The sequence below is a fragment of the Schistocerca nitens genome, chromosome 2 (assembly GCF_023898315.1).
Source record: "Schistocerca nitens isolate TAMUIC-IGC-003100 chromosome 2, iqSchNite1.1, whole genome shotgun sequence".
NCBI classification, from domain to species: domain Eukaryota; kingdom Metazoa; phylum Arthropoda; class Insecta; order Orthoptera; family Acrididae; genus Schistocerca; species Schistocerca nitens.
In genome coordinates, this window is record NC_064615.1 from 1,141,299,971 (window position 1) to 1,141,312,094 (window position 12,124).

The following is a 12,124-nucleotide window of genomic DNA, read 5'->3' on the forward strand; positions in this document are numbered from 1 at the left end:
AGATAATCCTATCGTTTCCGTAGAAACGTATCTCAATATAGAAGGAAAATTCAGTGAATCCGGAGTATATCATATGGACGCAAATTGTGTGTTAATTCGTCAATGTGAGGGAGCGAGGGATGCAGTAAAGGAGGAATAGATGCAGTAAAGGAGGAATAATGCATCGGAAAAGAGATACTCGACTCCCAAAAGAAAATCCTATAGTTTCCGTAGAAACGTATCTCGTTTTAGAAAGATAATGCAGGGAAACCAGAGTATTTCATATGGACGCAAATTGTGTGTTAATTCGGCAATGTGAGGGAGCGAGGGATGCAGTAAAGGAGTAATAATGCATCGGAAAAGAGATACTCGGAACCCCAAAGAAAATCCTATCGTTTCCGTAGAAACGTATCTCGATTTAGAAGGAGAATGCAAGGAATCCAGAGTATTTCATATGGACGCAAATTGTGTGTTAATTCGTCTATGTGAGGGAGCGAGGGATGCAGTAAAGGAGGAATAATGCATCGGAAAAGAGATACTCGGAACCCCAAAGAAAATCCTATCGATTCCGTAGAAACGTATCTCGATTTAGAAGGAAAATGCAGGGAACCAGAGTATTTCATATGGACGCAAATTGTGTGTTAATTCGTCAATGTGAGGGAGCGAGGGATGCAGTGAAGGAGGAATAATGCATCGGAAAAGAGATACGCGGAACCCCAAAGAAAATCCAATCGTTTCCGTAGAAACGTATCTCGATTTAGAAGGACAATGCAGGGAATCCAGAGTATTTCATATGGACACAAATTGTGTGTTAATTCGTCAATGTGAGGGAGCGAGGGATGTAGTAAAGGAGGAATAATGCATCGGAAAAGAGATACGCAGAAACCCCAAAGAAAATCCTATCGTTTCCGTAGAAACGTATCTCGATTTAGAAGGACAATGCAGGGAATCCAGAGTATTTCATATGGACGCAAATTGTGTGTTAATTCGTCAATGTAAGGGAGCGAGGGATGCAGGAAAGGAGGAATAATGAATCGGAAAAGAGATACTCGGAACCCCAAAGAAAATCCTATCGTTTCCGTAGAAACGTATCTTGATTTAGAAGGAAAATGCAGGGAATCCAGAGTATTTCATATGGACGCAAATTGTGTGTTAATCCGTCAATGTGAGGGAGCGAGGGATGCAGGAAAGGAGGAATAATGAATCGGAAAAGAGATACTCGGAACCCCAAAGAAAATCCTATCGTTTCCGTAGAAACGTATCTCGATTTGGAAGGACAAAGCAGGGAATCCAGAGTATTTCATATGGACGCAAATTGTGTGTTAATTCGTCAATGTGAGGGAGCGAGAAATGCAGTAAAGGAGGAATAATGCATTGGAAAAGAGATACTCGGAACCCCAAAGAAAATCCTATCGTTTCCGTAGAAACGTATCTAGGTTTAGAAGGACAATGCAGGGAATCCAGAGTAATTCATATGGACGCAAATTGTGTGTTAATTCGTCAATGTGAGGAAGCGAGGGATGCAGTAAAGGAGGAATAATGCATCGGAAAAGAGATACGCGGAACCCCAAAGAAAATCCTATCGTTTCCGTAGAAACGTATCTCGATTTAGAAGGACAATGCAGGGAATCCAGAGTATTCCATATGGACGCAAATTGTGTGTTAATTCGTCAATGTGAGGGAGCGAGGGATGCAGTAAAGGAGGAATAATGCATCGGATAAGCGATACACGGAACCCCAAAGAAAATCCTATCGTTTCCGTAGAAACGTATCTCGATTTAGAAGGACAATGCAGGGAATCCAGAGTATTTCATATGGACGCAAATTGTGTGTTAATTCGTCAATGTGAGGGAGCGAGAAATGCAGTAAAGGAGGAATAATGCATTGGAAAAGAGATACTTGGAACCCCAAAGAAAATCCTATCGTTTCCGTAGAAACGTATCTCGATTTAGAAGGATAATGCAGGGAATCCAGAGTATATCATATGGACGCAAATTGTGTGTTAATTCGTCAATGTGAGGGAGCGAGGGATGCAGTAAAGGAGGAATAATGCATCGGAAAAGAGATACTCGACTCCCAAAAGAAAATCCTATCGTTTCCGTAGAAACGTATCTCGTTTTAGAAAGATAATGCAGGGAAACCAGAGTATTTCATATGGACGCAAATTGTGTGTTATTTCGGCAATGTGAGGGAGCGAGTGATGCAGTAAAGGAGGAATAATGCATCGGAAAAGAGATACGCGGAACCCCAAAGAAAATCCTATCGTTTCCGTAGAAACGTATCTCGATTTAGAAGGACAATGCAGGGAATCCAGAGTATTTCATATGGACGCAAATTGTGTGTTAATTCGTCAATGTGAGGGAGCGTGGGATGCAGTAAAGGAGGAATAATGCATCGGAAAAGAGATACTCGGAACACCAAAGAAAGTCCTATCGTCTCCGTAGAAACGTATCTTGATTTAGAACGACAATGCAGGGAATCCAGAGTATTTCATATGGACGCAAATTGTGTGTTTATTCGTCAATGTGAGGGAGCGAGGGATGCAGTAAAGGAGGAATAATGCATCGGAAAAGAGATACTCGACTCCCAAAAGATAATCCTATCGTTTCCGTAGAAACGTATCTCAATATAGAAGGAAAATTCAGTGAATCCGGAGTATATCATATGGACGCAAATTGTGTGTTAATTCGTCAATGTGAGGGAGCGAGGGATGCAGTAAAGGAGGAATAGATGCAGTAAGGGAGGAATAATGCATCGGAAAAGAGATACTCGACCCCCAAAAGAAAATCCTATCATTTCCGTAGAAACGTACCTCGTTTTAGAAAGATAATGCAGGGAACACAGAGTATTTCATATGGACGCAAATTGTGTGTTAATTCGGCAATGTGAGGGAGCGAGGGATGCAGTAAAGGAGAAATAATGCATCGGAAAAGAGATACTCGGAACCCCAAAGAAAATCCTATTGTTTCCGTAGAAACGTATCTCGATTTAGAAGGAGAATGCTAGGAATCCAGAGTATTTCATATGGACGCAAATTGTGTGTTAATTCGTCTATGTGAGGGAGCGAGGGATGTAGTAAAGGAGGAATAATGCATCGGAAAAGAGATACTCGGAACCCCAAAGAAAATCCTATCGATTCCGTAGAAACGTATCTCGATTTAGAAGGAAAATGCAGGGAATCCAGAGTATTTCATATGGACGCAAATTGTGTGTTAATTCGTCAATGTGAGGGAGCGAGTGATGCAGGAAAGGAGGAATAATGCATCGGAAAAGAGATACTTGGAACCCCAAAGAAAATCCTATCGTTTCCGTAGAAACGTATCTCGATTTTAAAGGACAATGCAGGGAATCCAGAGTATTTCATATGGACGCAAATTGTGTGTTAATTCGTCAATGTGAGGAAGCGAGGGATGCAGTAAAGGAGGAATAATGCATCGGAAGAGATACGCGGAACCCCAAAGAAAATCCTATCGTTTCCGTAGAAACGTATCTCGATTTAGAAGGACAATGCAGGGAATCCAGAGTATTTCATATGGACGCAAATTGTGTGTTAATTCGTCAATGTGAGGGAGCGAGGGATGCAGTAAAGGAGGAATAATGCATCGGATAAGCGATACACGGAACCCCAAAGAAAATCCTATCGTTTCCGTAGAAACGTATCTCGATTTAGAAGGACAATGCAGGGAATCCAGAGTATTTCATATGGACGCAAATTGTGTGTTAATTCGTCAATGTGAGGGAGCGAGAAATGCAGTAAAGGAGGAATAATGCATAGGAAAAGAGATACTCGGAACCCCAAAGAAAATCCTATCGTTTCCGTAGAAACGTATCTCGATTTAGAAGGATAATGCAGGGAATCCAGAGTATATCATATGGACGCAAATTGTGTGTTAATTCGTCAATGTGAGGGAGCGAGGGATGCAGTAAAGGAGGAATAATGCATCGGAAAAGAGATACTCGACTCCCAAAAGAAAATCCTATCGTTTCCGTAGAAACGAATCTCGTTTTAGAAAGGTAATGCAGGGAAACCAGAGTATTTCATATGGACGCAAATTGTGTGTTAATTCGGCAATGTGAGGGAGCGAGGGATGCAGTAAAGGTGGAATAATGCATCGGAAAAGAGATACTCGGAATCCCAAAGAAAATCCTATCGTTTCCGTAGAAACGAATCCCGATTTAGAAGGACAATGCAGGGAATCCAGAGTATTTCATATGGACGCAAATTGTGTGTTAATTCGGCAATGTGAGGGAGCGAGGGATGCAGTAAAGGAGGAATAATGCATCGGAAAAGAGATTCTCGGAACCCCAAAGGAAATCCTATCGTTTCCGTAGAAACGTATCTCGATTTAGAAGGACAATGCATGAATACAGAGTATTTCATATGGACGCAAATTGTGTGTTAAATCGTCAATGTGAGGGAGCGGGGGATGCAGTAAAGGAGGAATAATGCATCGGAAAAGAGATACGCGGAACCCCAAAGAAAATCGTATCGTTTCCGTAGAAACGTATCTCGATTTAGAAGGACAATGCAGGGAATCCAGAGTAATTCATATGGACGCAAATTGTGTGTTAATTCGTCAATGTGAGGAAGCGAGTGATGCAGTAAAGGAGGAATAATGCATCGGAAAAGAGATACGCGGAACCCCAAAGAAAATCCTATCGTTTCCGTAGAAACGTATCTCGATTTAGAAGGACAATGCAGGGAATCCAGAGTATTCCATATGGACGCAAATTGTGTGTTAATTCGTCAATGTGAGGGAGCGAGGGATGCAGTAAAGGAGGAATAATGCATCGGATCAGCGATACACGGAACCCCAAAGAAAATCCTATCGTTTCCGTAGAAACGTATCTCGATTTAGAAGGACAATGCAGGGAATCCAGAGTATTTCATATGGACGCAAATTGTGTGTTAATTCGTCAATGTGAGGGAGCGAGAAATGCAGTAAAGGAGGAATAATGCATTGGAAAAGAGATACTCGGAACCCCAAAGAAAATCCTATCGTTTCCGTAGAAACGTATCTTGATTTAGAAGGACAATGCAGGGAATCCAGAGTAATTCATATGGACGCAAATTGTGTGTTAATTCGTCAATGTGAGGAAGCGAGGGATGCAGTAAAGGAGGAATAATGCATCGGAAAAGAGATACGCGGAACCCCAAAGAAAATCCTATCGTTTCCGTAGAAACGTATCTTGATTTAGAAGGACAATGCAGGGAATCCAGAGTAATTCATATGGACGCAAATTGTGTGTTAATTCGTCAATGTGAGGGAGCGAGGGATGCAGTAAAGGAGGAATAATGCATCGGAAAAGAGATACTCGACTCCCAAAAGAAAATCATATCGTTTCCGTAGAAACGTATCTCGTTTTAGAAAGATAATGCAGGGAAACCAGAGTATTTCATATGGACGCAAATGGTGTGTTATTTCGGCAATGTGAGGGAGCGAGGGATGCAGTAAAGGAGGAATAATGCATCGGAAAAGAGATACGCGGAACCCCAAAGAAAATCCTATCGTTTCCGTAGAAACGTATCTCGATTTAGAAGGACAATGCAGGGAATCCAGAGTATTTCATATGGACGCAAATTGTGTGTTAATTCGTCAATGTGAGGGAGCGAGGGATGCAGTAAAGGAGGAGTAATGCATCGGAAAAGAGGTACTCGGAACACCAAAGAAATTCCTATCGTTTCCGTAGAAACGTATCTTGATTTAGAACGACAATGCAGGGAATCCAGAGTATTTCATATGGACGCAAATTGTGTGTTTATTCGTCAATGTGAGGGAGCGAGGGATGCAGTAAAGGAGGAATAATGCATCGGAAAAGAGATACTCGACTCCCAAAAGATAATCCTATCGTTTCCGTAGAAACGTATCTCAATATAGAAGGAAAATTCAGTGAATCCGGAGTATATCATATGGACGCAAATTGTGTGTTAATTCGTCAATGTGAGGGAGCGAGGGATGCAGTAAAGGAGGAATAGATGCAGTAAAGGAGGAATAATGCATCGGAAAAGAGATACTCGACTCCCAAAAGAAAATCCTATAGTTTCCGTAGAAACGTATCTCGTTTTAGAAAGATAATGCAGGGAAACCAGAGTATTTCATATGGACGCAAGTTGTGTGTTAATTCGGCAATGTGAGGGAGCGAGGGATGCAGTAAAGGAGAAATAATGCATCGGAAAAGAGATACTCGGAACCCCAAAGAAAATCCTATCGTTTCCGTAGAAACGTATCTCGATTTAGAAGGAGAATGCAAGGAATCCAGAGTATTTCATATGGACGCAAATTGTGTGTTAATTCGTCTATGTGAGGGAGCGAGGGATGCAGCAAAGGAGGAATAATGCATCGGAAAAGAGATACTCGGAACCCCAAAGAAAATCCTATCGATTCCGTAGAAACGTATCTCGATTTAGAAGGAAAATGCAGGGAACCAGAGTATTTCATATGGACGCAAATTGTGTGTTAATTCGTCAATGTGAGCGAGCGAGGGATGCAGTGAAGGAGGAATAATGCATCGGAAAAGAGATACGCGGAACCCCAAAGAAAATCCTATCGTTTCCGTAGAAACGTATCTCGATTTAGAAGGACAATGCAGGGAATCCAGAGTATTTCATATGGACACAAATTGTGTGTTAATTCGTCAATGTGAGGGAGCGAGGGATGTAGTAAAGGAGGAATAATGCATCGGAAAAGAGATACGCAGAAACCCCAAAGAAAATCCTATCGTTTCCGTAGAAACGTATCTCGATTTAGAAGGACAATGCAGGGAATCCAGAGTATTTAATATGGACGCAAAATGTGTGTTAATTCGTCAATGTAAGGGAGCGAGGGATGCAGGAAAGGAGGAATAATGAATCGGAAAAGAGATACTCGGAACCCCAAAGAAAATCCTATCGTTTCCGTAGAAACGTATCTTGATTTAGAAGGAAAATGCAGGGAATCCAGAGTATTTCATATGGACGCAATTTGTGTGTTAATTCGTCAATGTGAGGGAGCGAGGGATGCAGGAAAGGAGGAATAATGCATCGGAAAAGAGATACTGGGAACCCCAAAGAAAATCCCAATGTTTCCGTAGAAACGTATCTCGATTTGGAAGGACAATGCAGGGAATCCAGAGTATTTCATATGGACGCAAATTGTGTGTTAATTCGTCAATGTGAGGGAGCGAGAAATGCAGTAAAGGAGGAATAATGCATTGGAAAAGAGATACTCGGAACCCCAAAGAAAATCCTATCGTTTCCGTAGAAACGTATCTTGGTTTAGAAGGACAATGCAGGGAATCCAGAGTAATTCATATGGACGCAAATTGTGTGTTATATCGTCAATGTGAGGAAGCGAGGGATGCAGTAAAGGAGGAATAATGCATCGGAAAAGAGATACGCGGAACCCCGAAGAAAATCCTATCGTTTCCATAGAAACGTATCTCGACTTAGAAGGACAATGCAGGGAATCCAGAGTATTCCATATGGACGCAAATTGTGTGTTAATTCGTCAATGTGAGGGAGCGAGGGATGCAGTAAAGGAGGAATAATGCATCGGATAAGCGATACACGGAACCCCAAAGAAAATCCTATCGTTTCCGTAGAAACGTATCTCGATTTAGAAGGACAATGCAGGGAATCCTGAGTATTTCATATGGACGCAAATTGTGTGTTAATTCGTCAATGTGAGGGAGCGAGAAATGCAGTAAAGGAGGAATAATGCATTGGAAAAGAGATACTTGGAACCCCAAAGAAAATCCTATCGTTTCCGTAGAAACGTATCTAGATTTAGAAGGATAATGCAGGGAATCCAGAGTATATCATATGGACGCAAATTGTGTGTTAATTCGTCAATGTGAGGGAGCGAGGGATGCAGTAAAGGAGGAATAATGCATCGGAAAAGAGATACTCGACTCCCAAAAGAAAATCCTATCGTTTCCGTAGAAACGTATCTCGTTTTAGAAAGATAATGCAGGGAAACCAGAGTATTTCATATGGACGCAAATGGTGTGTTATTTCGGCAATGTGAGGGAGCGAGTGATGCAGTAAAGGAGGAATAATGCATCGGAAAAGAGATACGCGGAACCCCAAAGAAAATCCTATCGTTTCCGTAGAAACGTATCTCGATTTAGAAGGACAATGCAGGGAATCCAGAGTATTTCATATGGACGCAAATTGTGTGTTAATTCGTCAATGTGAGGGAGCGTGGGATGCAGTAAAGGAGGAATAATGCATCGGAAAAGAGATACTCGGAACACCAAAGAAAGTCCTATCGTTTCCGTAGAAACGTATCTTGATTTAGAACGACAATGCAGGGAATCCAGAGTATTTCATATGGACGCAAATTGTGTGTTTATTCGTCAATGTGAGGGAGCGAGGGATGCAGTAAAGGAGGAATAATGCATCGGAAAAGAGATACTCGACTCCCAAAAGATAATCCTATCGTTTCCGTAGAAACGTATCTCAATATAGAAGGAAAATTCAGTGAATCCGGAGTATATCATATGGACGCAAATTGTGTGTTAATTCGTCAATGTGAGGGAGCGAGGGATGCAGTAAAGGAGGAATAGATGCAGTAAGGGAGGAATAATGCATCGGAAAAGAGATACTCGACCCCCAAAAGAAAATCCTATCATTTCCGTAGAAACGTATCTCGTTTTAGAAAGATAATGCAGGGAACACAGAGTATTTCATATGGACGCAAATTGTGTGTTAATTCGGCAATGTGAGGGAGCGAGGGATGCAGTAAAGGAGAAATAATGCATCGGAAAAGAGATACTCGGAACCCCAAAGAAAATCCTATTGTTTCCGTAGAAACGTATCTCGATTTAGAAGGAGAATGCTAGGAATCCAGAGTATTTCATATGGACGCAAATTGTGTGTTAATTCGTCTATGTGAGGGAGCGAGGGATGCAGTAAAGGAGGAATAATGCATCGGAAAAGAGATACTCGGAACCCCAAAGAAAATCCTATCGATTCCGTAGAAACGTATCTCGATTTAGAAGGAAAATGCAGGGAATCCAGAGTATTTCATATGGACGCAAATTGTGTGTTAATTCGTCAATGTGAGGGAGCGGGGGATGCAGTAAAGGAGGAATAATGCATCGGAAAAGAGATACGCGGAACCCCAAAGAAAATCGTATCGTTTCCGTAGAAACGTATCTCGATTTAGAAGGACAATGCAGGGAATCCAGAGTAATTCATATGGACGCAAATTGTGTGTTAATTCGTCAATGTGAGGAAGCGAGTGATGCAGTAAAGGAGGAATAATGCATCGGAAAAGAGATACACGGAACCCCAAAGAAAATCCTATCGTTTCCGTAGAAACGTATCTCGATTTAGAAGGACAATGCAGGGAATCCAGAGTATTCCATATGGACGCAAATTGTGTGTTAATTCGTCAATGTGAGGGAGCGAGGGATGCAGTAAAGGAGGAATAATGCATCGGATCAGCGATACACGGAACCCCAAAGAAAATCCTATCGTTTCCGTAGAAACGTATCTCGATTTAGAAGGACAATGCAGGGAATCCAGAGTATTTCATATGGACGCAAATTGTGTGTTAATTCGTCAATGTGAGGGAGCGAGAAATGCAGTAAAGGAGGAATAATGCATTGGAAAAGAGATACTCGGAACCCCAAAGAAAATCCTATCGTTTCCGTAGAAACGTATCTTGATTTAGAAGGACAATGCAGGGAATCCAGAGTAATTCATATGGACGCAAATTGTGTGTTAATTCGTCAATGTGAGGAAGCGAGGGATGCAGTAAAGGAGGAATAATGCATCGGAAAAGAGATACGCGGAACCCCAAAGAAAATCCTATCGTTTCCGTAGAAACGTATCTTGATTTAGAAGGACAATGCAGGGAATCCAGAGTAATTCATATGGACGCAAATTGTGTGTTAATTCGTCAATGTGAGGGAGCGAGGGATGCAGTAAAGGAGGAATAATGCATCGGAAAAGAGATACTCGACTCCCAAAAGAAAATCATATCGTTTCCGTAGAAACGTATCTCGTTTTAGAAAGATAATGCAGGGAAACCAGAGTATTTCATATGGACGCAAATGGTGTGTTATTTCGGCAATGTGAGGGAGCGAGGGATGCAGTAAAGGAGGAATAATGCATCGGAAAAGAGATACGCGGAACCCCAAAGAAAATCCTATCGTTTCCGTAGAAACGTATCTCGATTTAGAAGGACAATGCAGGGAATCCAGAGTATTTCATATGGACGCAAATTGTGTGTTAATTCGTCAATGTGAGGGAGCGAGGGATGCAGTAAAGGAGGAGTAATGCATCGGAAAAGAGGTACTCGGAACACCAAAGAAATTCCTATCGTTTCCGTAGAAACGTATCTTGATTTAGAACGACAATGCAGGGAATCCAGAGTATTTCATATGGACGCAAATTGTGTGTTTATTCGTCAATGTGAGGGAGCGAGGGATGCAGTAAAGGAGGAATAATGCATCGGAAAAGAGATACTCGACTCCCAAAAGATAATCCTATCGTTTCCGTAGAAACGTATCTCAATATAGAAGGAAAATTCAGTGAATCCGGAGTATATCATATGGACGCAAATTGTGTGTTAATTCGTCAATGTGAGGGAGCGAGGGATGCAGTAAAGGAGGAATAGATGCAGTAAAGGAGGAATAATGCATCGGAAAAGAGATACTCGACTCCCAAAAGAAAATCCTATAGTTTCCGTAGAAACGTATCTCGTTTTAGAAAGATAATGCAGGGAAACCAGAGTATTTCATATGGACGCAAGTTGTGTGTTAATTCGGCAATGTGAGGGAGCGAGGGATGCAGTAAAGGAGAAATAATGCATCGGAAAAGAGATACTCGGAACCCCAAAGAAAATCCTATCGTTTCCGTAGAAACGTATCTCGATTTAGAAGGAGAATGCAAGGAATCCAGAGTATTTCATATGGACGCAAATTGTGTGTTAATTCGTCTATGTGAGGGAGCGAGGGATGCAGCAAAGGAGGAATAATGCATCGGAAAAGAGATACTCGGAACCCCAAAGAAAATCCTATCGATTCCGTAGAAACGTATCTCGATTTAGAAGGAAAATGCAGGGAACCAGAGTATTTCATATGGACGCAAATTGTGTGTTAATTCGTCAATGTGAGCGAGCGAGGGATGCAGTGAAGGAGGAATAATGCATCGGAAAAGAGATACGCGGAACCCCAAAGAAAATCCTATCGTTTCCGTAGAAACGTATCTCGATTTAGAAGGACAATGCAGGGAATCCAGAGTATTTCATATGGACACAAATTGTGTGTTAATTCGTCAATGTGAGGGAGCGAGGGATGTAGTAAAGGAGGAATAATGCATCGGAAAAGAGATACGCAGAAACCCCAAAGAAAATCCTATCGTTTCCGTAGAAACGTATCTCGATTTAGAAGGACAATGCAGGGAATCCAGAGTATTTAATATGGACGCAAAATGTGTGTTAATTCGTCAATGTAAGGGAGCGAGGGATGCAGGAAAGGAGGAATAATGAATCGGAAAAGAGATACTCGGAACCCCAAAGAAAATCCTATCGTTTCCGTAGAAACGTATCTTGATTTAGAAGGAAAATGCAGGGAATCCAGAGTATTTCATATGGACGCAATTTGTGTGTTAATTCGTCAATGTGAGGGAGCGAGGGATGCAGGAAAGGAGGAATAATGCATCGGAAAAGAGATACTGGGAACCCCAAAGAAAATCCCAATGTTTCCGTAGAAACGTATCTCGATTTGGAAGGACAATGCAGGGAATCCAGAGTATTTCATATGGACGCAAATTGTGTGTTAATTCGTCAATGTGAGGGAGCGAGAAATGCAGTAAAGGAGGAATAATGCATTGGAAAAGAGATACTCGGAACCCCAAAGAAAATCCTATCGTTTCCGTAGAAACGTATCTTGGTTTAGAAGGACAATGCAGGGAATCCAGAGTAATTCATATGGACGCAAATTGTGTGTTAATTCGTCAATGTGAGGAAGCGAGGGATGCAGTAAAGGAGGAATAATGCATCGGAAAAGAGATACGCGGAACCCCGAAGAAAATCCTATCGTTTCCATAGAAACGTATCTCGACTTAGAAGGACAATGCAGGGAATCCAGAGTATTCCATATGGACGCAAATTGTGTGTTAATTCGTCAATGTGAGGGAGCGAGGGATGCAGTA